This window comes from Petromyzon marinus, chromosome 37, assembly GCF_048934315.1.
Source record: "Petromyzon marinus isolate PM22_M1 ecotype Great Lakes invasive population chromosome 37, UKy_Petmar_22M1.pri1.0, whole genome shotgun sequence".
Lineage (NCBI taxonomy): Eukaryota > Metazoa > Chordata > Hyperoartia > Petromyzontiformes > Petromyzontidae > Petromyzon > Petromyzon marinus.
The window spans coordinates 23,763,663-23,783,804 of NC_133703.1; the positions used below are offsets into that span (position 1 = coordinate 23,763,663).

The 20,142-nt window shown below is 41.1% G+C and overlaps 1 protein-coding gene across 5 annotated transcripts in view; it reads right to left on the reverse strand.

The window, feature by feature from the left end:
* SLC38A12 (solute carrier family 38 member 12) overlaps positions 1-20,142 on the reverse strand; it is a 307,038-nt gene that overhangs the window by 198,234 nt on the left and 88,662 nt on the right. The window lies entirely within an intron of this gene.

The window sequence follows — 20,142 nt, forward strand, 5'->3', positions numbered from 1 at the left end:
CACATCCCCACCCACACACTCATCTTGAGCAATAAAGTAAAAATATTCAGCCAAAATATGTGAATTAGCACACTTCATATGGATGCCTCAAACACGGTGTAAGCTCCTGTTCAAAGCTGCACTCACTGAAAGACTTTGAGCCACTGAAAGAGAAAGTGATTCATCACTGTTTTGTGCTGTCACCACAAATAACACTGTGTAATAAAAAAAATTGTCCCTGGGTAGTAAGTGTTATTTCCTAATTGCTTATGCCTCAAAAGTACAGAAAATGGCTTTAATTCCCCACAAACTTTGCTTTTGTGACCAGGACACAAATATTTTGAAAGCTACCTATTTTCAATGAGAAAACGTGTGCATTTGTGTCATTCCTTCAAATAAAGTCCTGGTCACATTTTCTATACTTTTTAGGCATAAACAATTTAAAAAAATAACACTTACGACCCAGGGACAAAAATCGTGTGACAGTGTAGTCAATGCTCTTATCCGACAGCCCATTTCTAGGAACTAAGCTTTCAATTGTAAAATTACGCCCAAGTTTTTTTTTAATCGGAAGACGACTTCAATTAGGCACTCTGCAAAGCGTGCACCTCAGTCGCCTCGCCCCTCAAAACAACAAAGATCCCAAAGTGGCGATGGTTACACAGTGCAACACATACTCACGTGAGGCTGAGTCGACCTAGGGGAGGCCCAAGATACATTCAAATAATCGTCACCGGCTTTGGCCGTTAGCGGGAATCAAACTTAGGTTGCCTGGTTCATAGCCCAGCACGCTAACCGGTACACTACCCTCCCACAATACATCATCAATCAACACCCCATGAATAACATGGCATAGGGAGGGAGGCCTGCATCCAGCATTCGAGAGATGAGATTGTTTTTTTATTTTACATTCAAAACCTGATGATCATTCCATGAAGAAAAGTGGGAGAAGTAATATTAATTCAGCTGAACATCTCCTGTAAATTTTCTTGCTGTGGTTTTCACACCTGATGATGATTGCTTGTGCTGCAGTCCAAACGTCGTGAGAATTGTTTCCCTTCTATGTGACTTTACTGAAAGAACCAAGAATATGAATCCCTGCAGTCACGAAAGCTTTAAATCAAAATCTCCTGTAATATTAACAAAATCGTGGCTTCTTTGGAACTCAACCATTATTTTTCTCCCACTTGAGTTGCAGAGCCAACAAATAGCGTTGATGGCCAGCGGTTGTGTATTTTATGAGACGGGAAAAGAGCAGTTTATACCAGAATCAAGTGCTCAACGCTGCTCGATTGTCCTGGGGCCAGGCATGGCAACCAATGTTGCATTTACACCGTTTTCCAACTGGCACATCAGAGCCGAGCCAGCACAGACCCCTCAATGTACTAGTGGCTTTCCACTAGCTATATTTCATGTGAAAACATTGATACATTGGCCTCACAGGACATCTGAATCTGACACGGACCCAAGCAAGGGCAAGGGGAGGGCTAATGACGTTTTTGCACTATTTATTGTTGTAACGTTCTGACCCGCCCCTACTGGACACCTGTGAAAAAGAGATTTATAGCTCATCGGATTCCTTCAGGATAAATATTACGATTCTAATTCTGAATTATTGGACGCGACGTCACTCAGAATGCAACATGAACAAAATGACGGCCCGTCATCGACATGCATCTCGACTCGTTCACTGCATGTGCCGCTGGTGGCCTGGTTCGGCTTCTGCAGCGTAAAAACAGCTTGATGCCTCCCCCGAGTTGTGCCGGGCTGCATTAGCTCAGCGGCAGCAGCATAGCTCGGCTCACAGAGTGGCAACGAGGAGTCCAATGCACACCTGCTTGCTAGCCTCAACCTTTATCTTCTTTACCACGATACAGAAGCCAACCAATCATGCCACTCTATACTTTGGAAACAGATCCTCATAGAAGGAATATTTCAAACCTATTACCAGCTTGAATGGAAATTGGATTTGTTGCATGGTCAATATCAACATGAGCGTTGTTCTTGTTACATCCATCATTTAACTAAGCGGTTAAATAAACCCACTGAGACGCATGACACATCACCTATTTTGCAAGGGCGGCTGTGGTCTCTTTGGAGATATTTCTTACATCTTATTTAAAATGTATCTTACTGAAATCGTAAGTGCTATTAAAATGTTATAGTTTAATTGCAATTAATGCTGAATGCTTCCATCGCATTGTTCGAGTTGTATATTTCTGTAGATGGATGTTATTGAACTTTATTACATGTTAACTTTATAGCTTTGCTTGACCCTGGTCCTAATTGAAAAAAGAGTTTGTCTCATCTGGCTGTCGTTATCATCAGCAGCCATGGTCAATGCACTGCTAGATAATGATAATCATGATTCGTTTTTAAGAAAAGCCCTTTACACCCATAAATCTCAGAGCACTTTACATACAAGGGAAATACGTCAGATCTCATCTCAACACATTGGAAAGCAGCCGTCCCTGTGCGGCACAAGGTAACTCAGCATTTGACCTGCAATCGGGCATTTGTCTGCCGGAAGGAGGCAATGATTGCTACGTGTAATCTTAATCGAGTAACTTGCGGGTATTTTACTGAATTTGGCAAATTTGGACCATGACGCTGGCACACACAGGCCTACTCGTTTCAAATGCCATCAGGGAATTTTAACATCCACTTCGAAGCAGACGGCACGTATTTCACAGTTAATTCACCTGCGAAATTAACCAGGGCAGTCTGCCGGATTCAAGCTGTGAACCTCTGCGACAAGCGGCGAACGCGCTCTCCCTGGGTCGCGTCATCGCCCCCATCAAAGCCTCCCCAAGGCCATCACCAGCTCTCACGACGGTCTTGCTCACAACAATCCATCCGGTCCTCCAAAGTGGATGTCTTCTCCAGTGTTCCTCCTTGGGCTGCCACTTCATCATTCGTCTCAACTATCGGCCATTCTACCTTCGAGTGGTGTGCTCATGGGCAACTCCGCTTACCTTTATTAGAGTCACTGTGATGTCTCAAAATTGTGCATGTTCTCTACCCCACGTGCTCCTTCTCCTCCCCTCCCTCTCGTATTACTTGCCAAGACATATGGCCCAAAAACATGGACATTGGCAAATAAAATGGAACAAAAGCTGAAAAGCCAAAAAAATAAGCGTGGAGAGATGCATGCTTGGAATCACAATGGGTTCCCACCTGGCTTTAAAGTACACCAAAAAATAAATGAACACATGTCTTTTTACTGGTATGCTGCACTTGAGAGATATATTCTTGGAGGTTGGAGTCGAGGATTTATTTGACAAGTGCAGAATGTAGTGAAAACAGCTAAAACAGCTAAAAAGCTAAGCGAGACGTGGCGAGCTTGCCATCCAGAGACTTCGGTGCCACATACTCGTACACAGCACGGTTGTTTACGTACATACATACAGACATACGGGGAACACGAGCTGTGCAAGATTTAAAATACCACCAAGTGAATGCTACATCATTGAAATTTGAATGAATGTGAAGAAAAATTTCCATGAAAGGTCAAGTTCAAGAGTCCTCTTTTGCCAGCAGCCATGAGGCATCGCACCCGCGTCTCGAACTCGCATCAGGGCAGTGGTCCTCAGAGTGCAGTCCCCGGCGCCCCGACGGTCCACCACGCTACTCCAGTGGGACGCGGGGCTATGATGCAGGTTGATCCGGAAATAATGACATGTTGCTTCGGACATTAAATCATATTTTGCTTATATTTTATTTTAAAAATAAGTTAGGTAAACCACCCTGATTAAACTACCCTACCCCTAAGGTTTAAATGTTCCCCTAAAAACCTTAAAGCTGCGTTGAAAATAAAAAAAATGTTTGGGTAATATGAATCATGTAGTACGAGTGGTATTTAGAGAGAGAAGTGAATGCGCTTTGTCACCAGGGCTGGGGGCTGGCTAGGGCTGGGTGGTCCACAAAAATGTTTACATCGGTTGAGTGGTCCGCGGGCCAAAAACAGTTTGACAAACCTTGCATTGGGGCGTGGCCATTCATAGACAGCGCTAAAAGACCAACGTCAAAGTGCGGATCAAATTCCACATGGAAATTTGTGCAACAATGTAACCTCTTCTTGGTTCTTTCGGTAAAGTCACGTAGAATGAGAATAAATCAATAAAACAAAATAAGACAATAAAATTCTCACGACGTTTCGGCCACAACACAAGTGGCCTTCTTCAGGTGAAGGAACAGAACTGTCGGGACGACAGCGCTTCAATGAACGCTGCTAAGATTCGCAGCGTCTTTTAAGCTAGGTGGGAGAAGTAAAGCGCCTTGACAAAGGAGTTTACATATCAAACAGGATAATTTAGCATTGAAATAGCTGTGTTAAAGTGTTGGATCAGCAGGGTGTTAAAGTCAGAAATTAGCATGTAACTGGGAGATTAGCATGATGTTAATGTGAGGGATTAGCATGTGACTGGTCACGGAAATAGCTATGTTAAAGTCAAAGTTTACATATCAACAGAGGCATTTAGTATATGGACGCTAAAGGACTGCAACTACCCAACTATCATACAGTAAACCGATGTGAAAAAAACTAAGTATAAACTACATCAATATAATAAATGTACTCAATATATTCTTCAATAAGTTGAGCTATAAACATAAAGTAACTGGGTATACACTACACTATATAATGAATACCATATAGTAAACTATATGGTATACCCAACTATCATACAATAAACCGATGTGAAAAAAAACTATATGGTATTCAATATATAGTGTAGTGTATACCCAGTTACTTTATGTTTATAGCTCAACTTATTGAAGAATATATTGAGTACATTTATTATATTGATGTAGTTTATACTTAGTTTTTTTTCACATCGGTTTATTGTATGATAGTTGGGTAGTTGCAGTCCTTTAGCGTCAATATACTAAATGCCTCTGTTGATATGTAAAGTTTGACTTTAACACAGCTATTTCCGTGACCAGTCACATGCTAATCCCTCACATTAACATCATGCTAATCTCCCAGTTACATGCTAATTCCTGACTTTAACACCCTGCTGATCCAACACTTTATCACAGCTATTTCAATGCTAAATTCTCCTGTTTGATATGTAAACTCCTTTGTCAAGGTGCTTTACCTCTCCCACCTAGCTTAAAAGACGCTGCGAATCTTAGCAGCGTTCATTGAAGCGCTGTCGTCCCGACAGTTCTGTTCCTTCACCTGAAGAAGGCCACTTGTGTTGTGGCCGAAACGTCGTGAGAATTTTATTGTCTTATTTTGTTTTATTGATTTATTCTCATTCTACGTGACTTTACCGAAAGAACCAAGAAGATGAATCCTTGCAGTCACCAAAGCTTTAAATCGAAATGTAACCTCTACGCAAGTCTGTGTTTGACACGTTCAAAAGTAACTTCAAATGCGTGTCACTGATCAGAGACGAAGATAATAATTCGTGTGAAGTGGATGGGTCATATTGGAACTTTAATTGGCCGTATAATGTAGTTAATTAATCACATGAAGCAAATTGGAGCGACGCCTCTTCATGACAAGGGAATGGGAAAGTTGAACCACTCCACACTGCAATTTTAAGATTATTACTATTAAATTATAAATAACCATTTACAAATGCATTGCTTCAGTATTAACATATAATTAATGGCACGAACTTAAAATTATTGAAAAAGTCCTCAAGCATAGTGAGATGATAGACTCAACTTAGTTACCAAAGACTGCAAAAACATATCATTCATTTGCTTTTCACAGTTTATTTTGGCTAAAACTTTGCTCTGCGAATTAAAAATATCAGTTTGACTATCATGTGACACACATTACTCTGTATCAAGCATAAGGGATAACTTTACAGGATCTCAGAAGTAGTTCTGCGAGATCCACTTTGGCAGGCATATCTCTCACGTGGGGTTGCACTGCCTTGCAAGAGTTCCTGATGGATGTCGTCTAATGACATGATGCCAAGAGCAGGGTAAGGATAATACTGTGGGGAAATACAATTTTATTTCTGCATAAACCACGCGCAAAAAATGTTGGGATTTTCATTCTTACCATCATTATCACGAAGGTAGTGATGCTCCAAATGGGTGAACCATATTATCAGTTACACTCATTTTCTACTGCCGAGACGAGCCAAAATCAAACCGTGAAACGCTGGCCTCACAAGATGTATGAATCTGGCTCAGGGCCAAATAGGGCCAGAGGCGGGGATAATAGATAAATTCATTGCATGCTACGAAAGTGGCATGGTTCGGATTCTGCATTGAAAAAAAAACCTGGCCCCTCCTCTCCTGAGCCATGCTGTGCTGGCTTTGCACGGCACCAGCATGGCTCTGTTGTACAGTGGAAAATAAGCCTTATTAGAGTCAAGTGCTTTCATCCTCGCAGCGGCTTTTGGCTATCCAAAGACGGTCACTGCATCACACGCTTTCAGATGCGCTTCTGCGACCGTCTGGAATGCTCTTCATTCCGATATTAGGAAGCCACTGGAGCTATGCACGTTTAAATCATCCAGAATGAAAACGAATTTCTTCATAACTGCTTTTTGTGTTTAGTTTGTTGTCCTTACCCCGCACCTCCGATTGGCAAGGTTGGCTACATACGGTGCGAAAAGAGGTTCAACGTACATACATACGATAACATGAATGGGGATATGGCTGCCCGTCAAGAGTTCTCAATGGAGAGGGATGGTTTTGCAGGCCCGTGCCCAGTGGGGTCTACAAGACATAACCCCCAGGAGAAGACAGGATCAGGATCGGGCCCACAGCAATGCGTAGCGGTGGAAAGGGGGAGCTGGGCTCAACAGCACAGAGAGGGTCAAACCTTGAGGGTAAAGGGAATATCGGGCTTTCATAAAAACGCCAATGCCATTTAAAAATGTGCAGAATGCAATGGGTTTATATATTTGTTTTTTTATGTTTCAAATTGTTGTGCTAAATTACTTTTTTTTGAATGGTTTAACATGTCTACAAAATAAAAAAAACATAATTTTGCCTGGCGAGTCAAGTGTCACCACTGAATTTTCAGTGATGCTTCTCATATTCTTCCCAAAATAAAAAAATATAAACTATACCACCTTCTATCATCCTGTATTACATAGAGATTATTTTAACACTAATACAGTCATACATTATCCTAAAGTCAAAAACTACCTTTCAGTAATTACTCTCATAGTTTTCATTGACAAACGTTCTGCTCTATCTAAAAACACATATATCCTCAATCAGCAGCAATAATCACATAAATAAGCTCGGAACACTGGACACTTGGCCACACTAAATCAGTATGCATGCACTCTTGTCTTCATGTGATGCATCTGCTGGGTAGCAACGTGAATTAAACACTCGACTCACAATCAGAGGACTGAGCTCAAATCCTTATTGGAGGTCATCTGACCCTATCAGCCCTCCAGAGCAGAGGAAAAAAAGCACCACTCTTAGAGAAGTCAAAAGTGGTCATCGTGTACAGTGACTGGCTCCTACCATGGCAATGTGGAATTTCCACCACCGGCTTAGGGCTACCTAAAGAGGTGAGCACTGTCCCATTACACAAAGGAGCAGGGAGATCATTTTATCTGGAGTACCTGAGCCTTGACCATGATGTGAACTCACAACTTTCTTCTTATAGAAGACTATTCTGACAGTGCTACCAGACCATCTACAGTTTAAGCTACATATAAGCACAACTTACATCAGCACAGATCTGATATAAGCAACACATGCTCACATGACACTGGTGAGGGAAAGGCGAAGGCAAAGGTTTCTATAACAAGCACACTCCAGATATAAGCGCACGTGCATATTCTCCAAAGTGGCATGCCTATATCTCACTTATAATCTACAGGTTCCCGTAGCTCTATGCGGGTTCGGTTTGTGCAACTTCGTGTATATGCAGATAACCTATTTCTACTTAAAATTCGCTATGCAGTATCCAGTTTGTATTCACTCATATGCGGCTATGCAATCAGAGGTGGGACCACATTGTGTGTGCGTGCACCATATGTGCTACACGGCAGGCAGCTGTCTCCTCGTGCAGTGCATTGTGGTTTGGGTGACTGTGCCGCCCATGCTACACGATTTTGCTTGGTGCGCCCTTTTCTTGGAATGCGCCTTCCGCATGAAGCGAGGGAATCCTGTATGTGCCCTGCTATGGAATGGTCCAGATTAACATCGGAGTCAAGTGCTCCGATGCAGGAGCATAGCGTCCCCTGAAATGTATTGGCCCCCACTAGTTATAGAGCAGTGTTCTTCATTTCAAGGCCTACAGGCCACTAGCAGCCCCTGGTGGCCTTTAGTGTGGCCCCTGACGTGAGGCCACCGACAATACACAAGATGTAAAAACACTCTTGGCAGCAGGCGGTGTGGCGGCCCTCACACCGGCGATGTCTTATGGGTGAAAGTGCCCCCCCTATGAATATTAGTGAAGAACACGATTATAGACAGTGGAACGTTACGTAGTACCAGACCAGTCCTCCCCTGTCCCCTCTTCTACTCAGGCTCTTCCCAGAGGTGGACCTGGAACTGTATCAAATACCCAGCTCCCCGCTTCACACCCTAACCCAGCCCCTTCTCCCAGCACTCAGGTGACAGAACGAGCTTCTACCTTAGGGGCAGCCCGATAAACATGAGGACATCACGCCCACTTTCATCAGTCCCTATTTCACGGTCATTCAAATAAGGCTCTTTTATTAACATGGCCCTCCACTTCACCCTACAGCATCTGGACGCCCCAGCATCCTACGCCAGGATCCTGTTTGTGGACTTCAGCTCTGCCTTCAACACCATCATCCCTGCCCTGCTTCAGGACAAGCTCTTCCAGCTGAACGTGCTCTACACCACCTGTAAATGGATCACAGACTTCCTGTCTGACAGGAAGCAGTGCGTTAAGCTGGGAACACAAATCTCTGACTCCAGGTCCATCAGCACCGGAACTCCTCAGGGCTGCGTCCTTTCCCCACTGCTTTTCTCCCTGTATACCAACAGCTGCACCTCCAATCATCTGTCCGTCAAACTCTTGAAGTTTGCGGACGACACCACCCTCATTGGGCTGATCTCTGGTGGGGATGAGTCTGACTATAGGTGGGAAGCTGACAACCTGGTGACCTGGTGTAGCCAGAACAACTTAGAGCTAAATGCTCTAAAGACAGTTGAGATGGTTGTGGACTTCAGGAAGAATACAGCCCCCCTCACCCCCATCACCCTTTAGACTCCCCAGTCAAAATTGTAGAGTCCTTCCGCTTCCTGGGCACTATTCTCTCCCAGGACCTCAAGTGGAAACTGAACATCAGCTCCCTCACCAAGAGAGCTCAACAGAGGATGTACTTTCTACGGCAGCTGAAGAAATTCAACCTGCCAAAGACAATGATGGTGCAATTCTATACAGCGATCATTATATCCATCCTCACCTCCTCCATAACCGTCTGGTACGCTGCTGCCACTGACAAGGACAAGAGCAGACTGCAGCGTACCATCGACACTGCTGAGAAGGTAATTGCCTGCAATCTACCAACCCTCGAGGACCTGCACACGACAATGACCATGAGGCGAGCGAGGAAGATTATGGCCGATTCCTTCCACCCTGGACACTCTCTGTTTCAGCTACTCCCCTCCGGCAGAAGGCTTCGGTCCATCAGGACCAAAACCTCACGACATAAAAACAGTTTCTTCCCATCTGCTGCTGGCCTGTTAAACAAGGCCACGGGCTTACACTGATTTTAACATTTATCTACATGATGACACCTTGCCGATATTAACTATGTTAACCTATTTGTATTTTTTATTTTTAAATTATATCTTAAAGCTATTTTATATTCGATATTTTTTCAATTTTATATACTTCAGCCCCTTGGTGTTAGTTAGACTTTTAACCCTTATTATTATAGTAAGACTTGTTTAAAACTTATTTAAGATTTTAGATTCCTTATGTTGAATGTATGCACCATCCTGCCAAAGTAAATTCCGTGTCGGTGTGAACTTTCATGGCGAATAAAACCCTTTCTGATTCTGATTAGTGCGAGTAAATTACCTAATTACTCAATAACACAAACGTTCTGAGCTTGCACAGTAAAATATTACAGACTGAACGAGCTAATATCATTAAATTATAAAAAGAAGAGCTGTATTTTTTAGGATACCACTGTTTGAATGAATGTACGTTGCACTTGTTTCACACCATAAGTAGCCAACAGTGCTAATCAGAGGTGCGATTAGCACGGTCGGAGTTTAGCCTGCAGACTACACAGAGGCAAGTGCCTGTGTAAGAGCACAATTTTAGGACTGGTGCAGCACATGCCACGCAGTGTGGGGCCAGAATCCCCCACACGTCTGCTCCCCTTCGTCTCCCCCAGCATTGAAAAGCAGACGAGGTGCCGCCAAATCGTTTTTAATGCCGAGTCGTCACAAAAGTGGCCCGCGTCGTTTAATACAGGGTGCTTCAAAAAATGTTAACACTTACATGGGACTATCGTTTGTAATGAAGAAAGAACGGATAATACACTGTAACATGATAACAAATGTATGTTAATAGCTTAAAAAAGTCAAAGAGTCTCCACTTGTTCGCCATCATTCGTCAACACGTGCCTGGAATCTTCTCCAGGTGGTCTCCAGAGCCCGGAGGCAGCAGCACATTTCTTGTGTTATTGTTGCAAATTCTCAGAAGTGTGAAAACATTTTTGAAGCACGTTGTATAATTTACCCCGAATGTGCACGGCCAGAAATCGAACCCAGGTTGCAAGAATTGCATCACACGGCCCAGGCGTGCAAACCGATTGACCATAGATACCAACACGCATCCTCTCTCTCTCTCTCTCACTCCTGGTGACGCACGCATTATCTTATCTGTTTTGCATGATGTTAAATGCACTACCGGAGTAGTGCAATGGTTAAAATACACTTTTTCACTAATGCACTAACTCACAATGGCATTACAAGCACAGCAATTTCTATGCTCTATTAGCCTAACAAACAAAGTAATCTGGAACCAGACCAGCCGTGGCAACATTGATGACAAATTGCTTGAAATGGGGGTGGGGTTTTAGAGCTGGCATTTTCCAGTTCTTTTGCTTAGGCGGTAAACATTGGCATGCAGGGTCACTGGCTGTGCTGCTAAAGGCACGCCAAGCCCATGGGCACGTGGTTTGATTAAAGTGGCCAGAAGCACTGTGGGGCAGGCCGCGACAGTCAGAGCGCATGATGGCCAGTGAGCTCGCCATGCACTACTACGTAACGAGCGACGGTGTGCATGAGAGTGACACCGGTTTGATATGCCATGACAATTATTTATTTTTCGATTTAAAGCTTTCGTGACTGCAAGGATTAATCTTCTTTGGTTCTTTTGGTAAAGTCACGTAGAATGAGAATAAAATAATAATAAAATAATAAAAACGTCGTGAGAATATTATTGTGTTATTTTATTTTATCAATTTATTATTTTATTCTCATTCTACGTGACTTTACCGAAAGAACCAAAGAAGATGAATTATTTATTTGCCTACGAAAGCGTTGGTGAGTTTTTAAGACTCTTGTTTTCAGTAGTAGTGCAGCTTTATATTATTTGCTAATCTTCATTCGTAAGTATTTTTGAACATCCCTGAGAAAAACAATGCACATGAGAGATGCAGACAAAAACTCCGTACAAAATAGGGCAACAGACTACTTCGTGTACTGCCTTCCTCGTCAGGTGCAGTTCAGAATCAGAATCTTGATTTAGACTGGAGGAATCCGAAGAGCTATGAAGCTCTATTTCACCTCCAGTATGGGCGGGTGAGCATGTGACAACAGTACAAAAACACGATAGGCGTGAAAAATAGAGAAAATGGTAAGCAAGTTACAAAATATAAATAAATTAGATTTTTTTATATATATAGATCATATAAGTCCGATTTTTCAAAACTAAATGTAAGCTTGGGCAAGGCAGTAAAACAACGAAAACAGTCCCAGAGCACACCAAGATAACACACAAATCCTTCAATAAAATGGCATTTTAACATTGAACTATCGATATGGAGGTAAGGATTTAAGTGTCCATTGTAAGGGAGAAATTCAACCTCAACGGCTCACCACGTGTACTTAAAAAGCACACTGAATTCAATTGATGCAGCATTGCCCGGCAGGATACGCACACAGTGATCGGCCATGGACCGCACCAACAGGAAGGCCCAAGCTGTTTCCTCCTCAACGCCCCTGTACCAAGTGATCAGTATTCCGTGGGTTAAAACGCAATTTTCAACTGCCTCTGCTACAGTTGCAATAATCTTGAAAGTGTCAAGGTTGTTGTGTGATGTGGCACTCAGGTGCAATCTGGCAGTGCAGAGATTACACATTCCTGGACCTCTTCAGGCTGGTTCAGCGCTAAATCTAAAGCAAAAACACTTTCAGGCTTAGACTTATGGATCGCATGAATGGCTCAGAAAGCTGGAGATTAAAACAATTACACCAGGATCAACAATAACAGCAAACAACCATGTGGACCAATATGACAGAGTGAAACGTAATGCACCTGGAACAAGTGTCCCAAAGATATTGAATCACTCCACCAACCACTCCGAGACTCAGGGGAATGGTAAGTTTAAGATCCCGTTGCTTTAAATGTTTTCTTTAATTGCGTAAGTGAAACTTGACTACGCATCAAAAGCTCACCAGAGAGGTTAATGGGACAATTATTCTACTCATGGCTGCGCTAATATTAGGATAGAGCACACAACAACAAAGATAATAAATGCACGCTCATAATCAAAGTGGAAAATAATGAAAACATGTTCATAAAAATTAACCGTGTCTCCACAAAGGCATGCTTCTGGATCGATAACCGAAATAGAAAACAGTCAATATAAATCACATTTCATCAACACCGTCAGCTTTTTAAGTCTCTCTATTTACATCGTGAGCAAGGGGAAATGTTTGACATGTTTGGCATTAAGATCAAATTCTGCCGTGTGGACACAGCCTAGGGGTGGTAACACGCTTGCCGCTGAAGCATTAAGATTGTTGGGACTGAGCAGGTGAGAACCTACTGGCACTGAGTACAACTGCAGGGCACTGTCTTCTTTAGATTGGATGATGTTAACCCTTTCCCGTTCCTAGATGTCTGCAAGTCGTAGGGTGGGTCTCCCATTCACCGCTGAATCTCAGAACGTGCAAGCAGCTCAGCTTTAATTTTATTTAGAGGCAAAACCACTGTTGTTTTTAAAGACATTGCACTCAACGCAAAGAACTGTAGTGGCACGACCGCACTCTATGAAAGCTGGTGCCAAACTTGGCCACACGCTCTCCCGCATGAAATTGTGTCAGCCTCGATACCGATGAAGTTAATTTATTTTAGTTTTTCTTCTAGTTCCGTTCCGTTTATTCCGATTCCGTCATCGGAAAGGAATCGGAAATAAAAATTGATGACCTGCAAATAGGTCATCGGAACGAGAAAGGGTTAAGGGGCACGCCTGGCAAACATTAACATCTAGAAGAAATATCAGAGCACCAGGCCTCGTTACAAAAATCACAAGGATACCTACCAGGGACAATTACAAAACAACATCTCACACAAGAGAAGTTTAAAATGTCTACAAAGGGATGGAAGCGGTATAGGAGTTTACATAAATGTAACTATTGAAAATACATGTTTGATGCAGTGCAAACAATAAGAAGGAACTTGTCAAAATTCAATTCGAGTCATAAGAGTGTGTTCGTATGAAAAACACATATTTAATTAACTACGATTCTCAATTATATTTTATTCCACGTTCCTTAACAAGCGAACAACGTGAGTGTATAGCAATCGTAGTCAGTGCTCAAAAGTGCCGTAGCGTCTGCATAGGTCGACAACTTGCCACGTTCTCAAGGCCTATGCAATTATGGGGATGAAAACAAAAATGTAAACTTCAAACTTTACGCAACTTTTGCTCGTCATGAAACTTACATAACCCAGAAAAACTGGGCAGATTGAAACCTATGTAAATTGAACATCATTTTCTTGGTTCTTTCGGTAAAGTCACGTAGAAGGGAAACAATAAAACAATAAAAATATAAACAATACATTTCTCACGACGTTTCGACTGCAACACAAGCAATCATCATCAACACAAGCAATCATCATCAGGTGACACCTGATGAGTATTGCTTGTGTTGCAGTCGAAACGTCGTGAGAATTTTATTGTTTTAGATTTGTATTATTTTATTGTTTCCCTTCTACGTGACTTTACCAAAAAAAACAAGAATATGAATCCCTGCAGTCACAAAAGCTTTAAATCAAAATTTTAACATCATTGTTCTACAAAATTGGACAGCCTACTTATGTCAATAAATGTTGAATATAAATCTATTTGCAAAAACATGTTTACGGTTACAATGGACATGTCAATGTATTCTTTCTAAACAGTATTTGTCCTATGAGCAGGGTGGCTTGTTATTTCCTCTTCTGACATCAGTGGCAAGTGGTGACCAGTTTGGTGAAGTATAGTCAAAAAAAGTTATGGCTCCATCGCCAAAAGGCATGGGGAGGAGGCTGCTATCAGTATTATTGAAATTGTGATAACGGTGCCATAGGATTTGATGACATTTTTATTCTAAACAGAAAGCAATGCATCACCCCAATGACCTCTGGAAGATGACATCACACAACTACTTCTGAGGTCCCTGCAATTCGCAGTTACCCACACTAGGTAGTGCATCTTCTCACACAGCCTGCTACGGAGATGTGAATTTCAATGCAATAAGTGCAAGTACAATTTGAAAGCTTTAATTTTTAAATGTTTATGCAGTCGCTTGTGGTTGGCTTGAAAGACTTTCTGACTGCAGATGTTATTATTGACATTCCATTATTTTGTTTGTATTCATAGATATTGTCCATAAAAACACATTTTAATGTTAACACTTTTTTTAAGGCTACATTAATACCTCTTGTAATTAAATGCACTTTAAATATTTCAGTTTTGTTCATCATATAACCATAATTTATTATTCATTTCATCAATTTATTCAATGAAACAGAACTAATCTGTTGTCCTTCCCCCGCACCTCCAATGAGTGCGAAAAAAGTTCAATGTACAGTACACATGAGGCCATTGTGAACCCCAAAAACTAATATGTGCAGTCGACGTTATACTGTGCATACAAATTAAGAGGGTAGAGTGGAAATTTCTAAACAATGCAGTCTCACTTTAATTTTCATCAAAAATTGCCAAGCCATGCCAGTTGTTTACCATTAATCAACAATTCAATTCACGTCTCAGACCATTAGAGTTACACATCCTCAGCCATTACAGCTAATGGATCAATGGCATACCACATTGCAGCACTAAGAACGGGGGGGTGGGGGGTAGTTCTGGCTCTTGGTGAGATGAAAGGAGGCACCATCTGCGAACTGCTGCCCTCCAGTGGCCCCTGCCTAACATTGTTTACAGTGACGTGTGGATTTACGTGGCAGAAATTCAGATCGACAACATCGTCCGTCTCAGTCTTCCCAAATCCCAACATGAGCCACATTGTAAACACGGGCGAAACGATGAATTAAACATGCAGACTGTCCGGCGGTCAGGTCTTTGACTTACCAGGAGATTGCGGGGGATACGAAGGATTAAGTGATGATTGGCTGCTGATGTTTACAGGAGGGAGCTGTGATGGGGGTTTTTCCCGACCATCCGGGTTTTACTGTATTATAGTTCAGGTACTTCAGTGACATCTGTTGTGTCATAAATGCTACAATTGCACCGTTGGAATGCATTGAGAACCAATGATTATCGAAGCATTACTGAATAAGTGTTGGACGGGTTGAACAGTTCGGCAACACGATTTAAAACTGTAAATTATCGTTTTGTTATTAAATGGTGCGCAAACTTGTAACCTTTTCAAGTGTTAAACTACTTTAGTAGTTGATTAAAATTACACATCAAAAGGCTGCACTCAAATATCTCTGCAGATTGCGAGGTTATGCAACCGGAGTCTCTGGTGTAACAGCATGTCCGCTAAACTTACATAACCTGCTGTCACTTGTATTCACTACCAAGCTAAGGTATTTCAGGGCCAAGCACAATCTTGTAGAACCTGCAACACATTTTTTAACATGCCCCCTTTTTTAAAATATATGTTTAAACCTTTCAGAAATTGCAGGCATACAATTATGAAAACTTAAATCGATTCATTTAGATATATAATTAGATCGGTGTTTCCATCCAGTCATCAAAATATAGCAAATAAAAAAATATGCAATGCAGAGACATTTTTAAATATAAATCAATGTCAGCCACCATGTTAAGTATATCAAGGCCTTCTAACTAATCATCTTTGGTTTCCCGTGTCAGTTTAATTAACCTCTAATGAATTCGTGATCGATTAATTTATTGTTAAGGTAAGTGTCGCTAAAAATCTTTTATGGTTCAGGCAAGTGACAGCCCAGTGACTTGAAGATACTCGATGCCAAGTGGGGCTCTTGTGGCCTGGGAAATAGAAGCGAATCTGTACAAAGAATGGAAAACTCTGCAAGATAAAATATAATGGACATTGAACATATCATTTCCAAGGTGCAGATATAGCTTTAGGGAACAAACCACACACTAAACAACAAGGGGCTATTACAGGGACTATCCTGGCACTTTAGTTTTGGAAAGCACAATATTAATTTAATTTTACAGTGCTGTATCATGTCAAAAGTCTACACTTTCACTTTTTTTAAATAGAGACACTTTTAGTACGTTTGCCTGGTTGCACGCTTTATGTTTAGAATTCTCTTAAAATAGTCATCAAAATGTAAAAAAGCACATTTAGAATAATGTACTGAATTAAAGTATGATTACCAATACTTAAAAAGCACTGCATATGTATTTAACTTTAATTTAATTGTACATGCACCGCTTTTTTAATGCACTTCTAAATAAGAGCCGACCCCACTGGGCTTCCTCCCTACAGTGGGTCGTGGGGGTTTTTGACCATACTTCACCACGCTGTTCAGTATATGATGACAGTCATTATATCAACCAATTGGAAAGTATCTAAAAATAACGATTAAGAAACGATTAAGGTACTTAAGATGCAAGGTTGGGCTCAAGGTAAATATGAATGCCACAGCATAATTACAAAAATGTAAAGCCTTAACATTCGTTTTGTATTTCGAGTGTGGAATGTGTGGGCAGCTTTAAGTAGTGAAAAGTTCTCTATTCTCAGGCCTGTGTGGGCCTTTATTCAATGCCCGTGGTCAAGATAGGTGGCCATCGCCATCAGTTAAGGATCTACCCACACCGCTCGTGTCGTGCTGCCATGGAAGACTTCCATTCTTTTGACCAAGGCTCGATTTTCGGGCGGCGCAGATTTATTTTATTTGGCTACGTACAGTATGATGTGTTTGTGCATTTATTAACCCATGTGTGTGTTAGTTTGCCTTTCTTATCCTCATTTGTTAACTAATAACTGCAATTTTAAATACTGAAAAACATATTCTCATGTACTTCTCATTTACATCACACTTACAAACAATAACCGTAAAGTATGCTCAAGCATAAAGTTGCTATCTTGAGCCATAATTACGGTAATAAGAATATGAATAACAAAACAGACACCTCAACAACTTCGAAAATAAGTTCACTCGATTAAAACGTCGATTGTAAATTACGAAAAATTACATGACCGCCATGCACACTCGCACATGCAAAATCATTCATCCCTTGATTTTCCACATTTCTTTGATTAAAGAGAAACAAATTGTAATTCAAATTTTGATTTAAAGCTTTCGTGACTGCAGTAATTCATATTCTTAGCTCTTTCGGTAAAGTCACGTTGAAGGGAAACAATAAAATATATATAAAACAATAAAAATTCTCACGACGTTTCGACATTAACACAAACGGTCATCACCTGATGATGTCATCACCTGATGATGACCGTTTGTGTTATGGTCGAAACGTCGTGAGAATTATTATTGTTTTATATATATTTTATTATTTTATTGTTTCCCTTCAACGTGACTTTACCGAAAGAGCTAAGGATATACATTGTAATTTAATTAATTTTGCTGATTCACTTTTAATTAATGACATTATCTTTCCTGGAAAATGTGTAATTGTGATTAAATACTCTCTGCCACGATTAACCCCAGGGCTTGAATTTGAGGACACTCATGGTGCGTTTGCTACACAACGCAAACGCCCTGCTAAATATTGATTTAATTGAACTGTTCCGCAAACATCTGCGAGGGGGTGGCACTGTGGCTTCTCAAAGGGGAAGACAAAGTATAATTTACGACAAAGCAACGACCAATCCATTGTTCGCTCATCGATGCACATGAAGATAAAATATGCATCTCGTCATCCATTTGTGTCACATGCAACACAGATTAGCAGAGCGTCAATACGCAAAGGTTTGACTGATGGCGATTTCATTGTAGGTCCAAGCTCCTCAACCTCCACTTTACTTTTTAACAGATTTTCAATAATATCCAATCATTAACTGTTAGTACCAATTAAAACCTTTCATCTAACCCCCCCCCCCCCCGCTCATTTATATTCCAATTTCGTGATCCGCATCATGTCATGGGACGAATACATTTTCATCCACAACTCTGGCTGCTAACAGTCTACTTTGTGTCTGAGTAAGGCCTCGAAATATATATTTATTTTAGTCGGCAATGCTGGAAACATACAGAATTCAGTAAAACAAAATTTAGCGTCATGGCGTTTGTATGGACTCATTGGTGGACTGGGTCAAGACCCTCAATGCATTACACCTCTTGAGAACCTGAATTAATCATGCTTCTTTGCCTGGATTTAATACCAAGATCTCAGCTGTATCAGCTCGGTGATCTGGCAGTATCAGCACTATGGGCTACCCAGCTACCTCGCTTGCGAATTTAATTTATGGGACCCACAAACCATTGCGTGGCTCTTACACAACACACGTCAAATGCTTTCTCGTCTCCTATGATGGAACTTGGCAATCTAATGGAAATCCACTCTCGAGCAAAGGTGTTGGAAAATAACTGCATGTTCAATGGTATTGTTAGCCTCACACAAGTATACTTATATCATATAAAGAGAAGCAATATATCTATAATAGTTTTTTTGTTCGATTTCTTAAATGTGTCGTTAAAACAAAACATGCCAATTAGTTACTAGTTCAGCACCCCAGTGTGTTGGAGAGTAAACCCACAACACACCGGTTTAATGACACATTTATATGTATGCGATCTAACACCTCTATTATGAACATTGGTCACGAAAGCTTAAGTGTTAAACAGCAATGTTTGTTTTCCAAGCAGTGAACTCCCAAATTAAAAGTTGATTTAGCACACTGGATTTAATATGAATCTGAACATTAAAATATATGCTGGCAAGGCAACGTGATGTTTTTTTAAGCAAGAGTCTTGTGACTGCATATAACATTTGTTAATGGTGACAACAGTGCATTGTTTCAGTAAGGAAATCATGTATCACAAAGTCGACAGTGGTTAGTTGGGTCATGATGCGGCTGCAGAGAAATTTACCCTTGTTTGACTGCTGCTTAATCCAGAATCATTAAATTACGTTTAACTTTTGTCAAGAACGAAAATGTAATTTCATACATTTCAGGAGTGGGGAAACACGATACAAGCCCATTTAGCCAAGTTGCAGATGCAATTCACCTACACTGGAGGTGAACGATGAAAATTCCACACTTCTATAGAAAAGTCCAGGTCTCTCCATGGGATGGCTGCTATTGACTACACACAAAGTATCACTCATTGTATTGACCCCAGAGGAATGATGGGTTGAGTCAACGACCCCTGGCCAGGATTTTAACTCTCAAACCTCCACTGTAACCACAGTACCATATGATGAATGACACATCTTTAATTGTAAAACAAGTGTAAAAACGTACGCATACATTTAAATGATGTTAACAAATAATTAAATACATAAGACAAATACGAACAATGACAAGATGGTGCTGAAGCTTTTTCAATCTCAGACTATTTTCTTGCAGTCAACAACATCACTGAGAATGTGATTTATCCATGGTTTAGGTGGGAAATTGTGTGTTCTGAATATCTGGCCAGCATAATGTCCACATGAAATTGGAGGCATCTTGACCTGACAGCCATCACCCTCTGTTCCCACGTCATTTGCTCCGAGCAGCAAAATTATTTCCACGACGTGTCGCGTCTCCCTTCCTCCTCCCCTTTTTGAATAATCCAAAACCTATATTAATTAGCAGTCCTGTATGTTCATGTTCACAAGC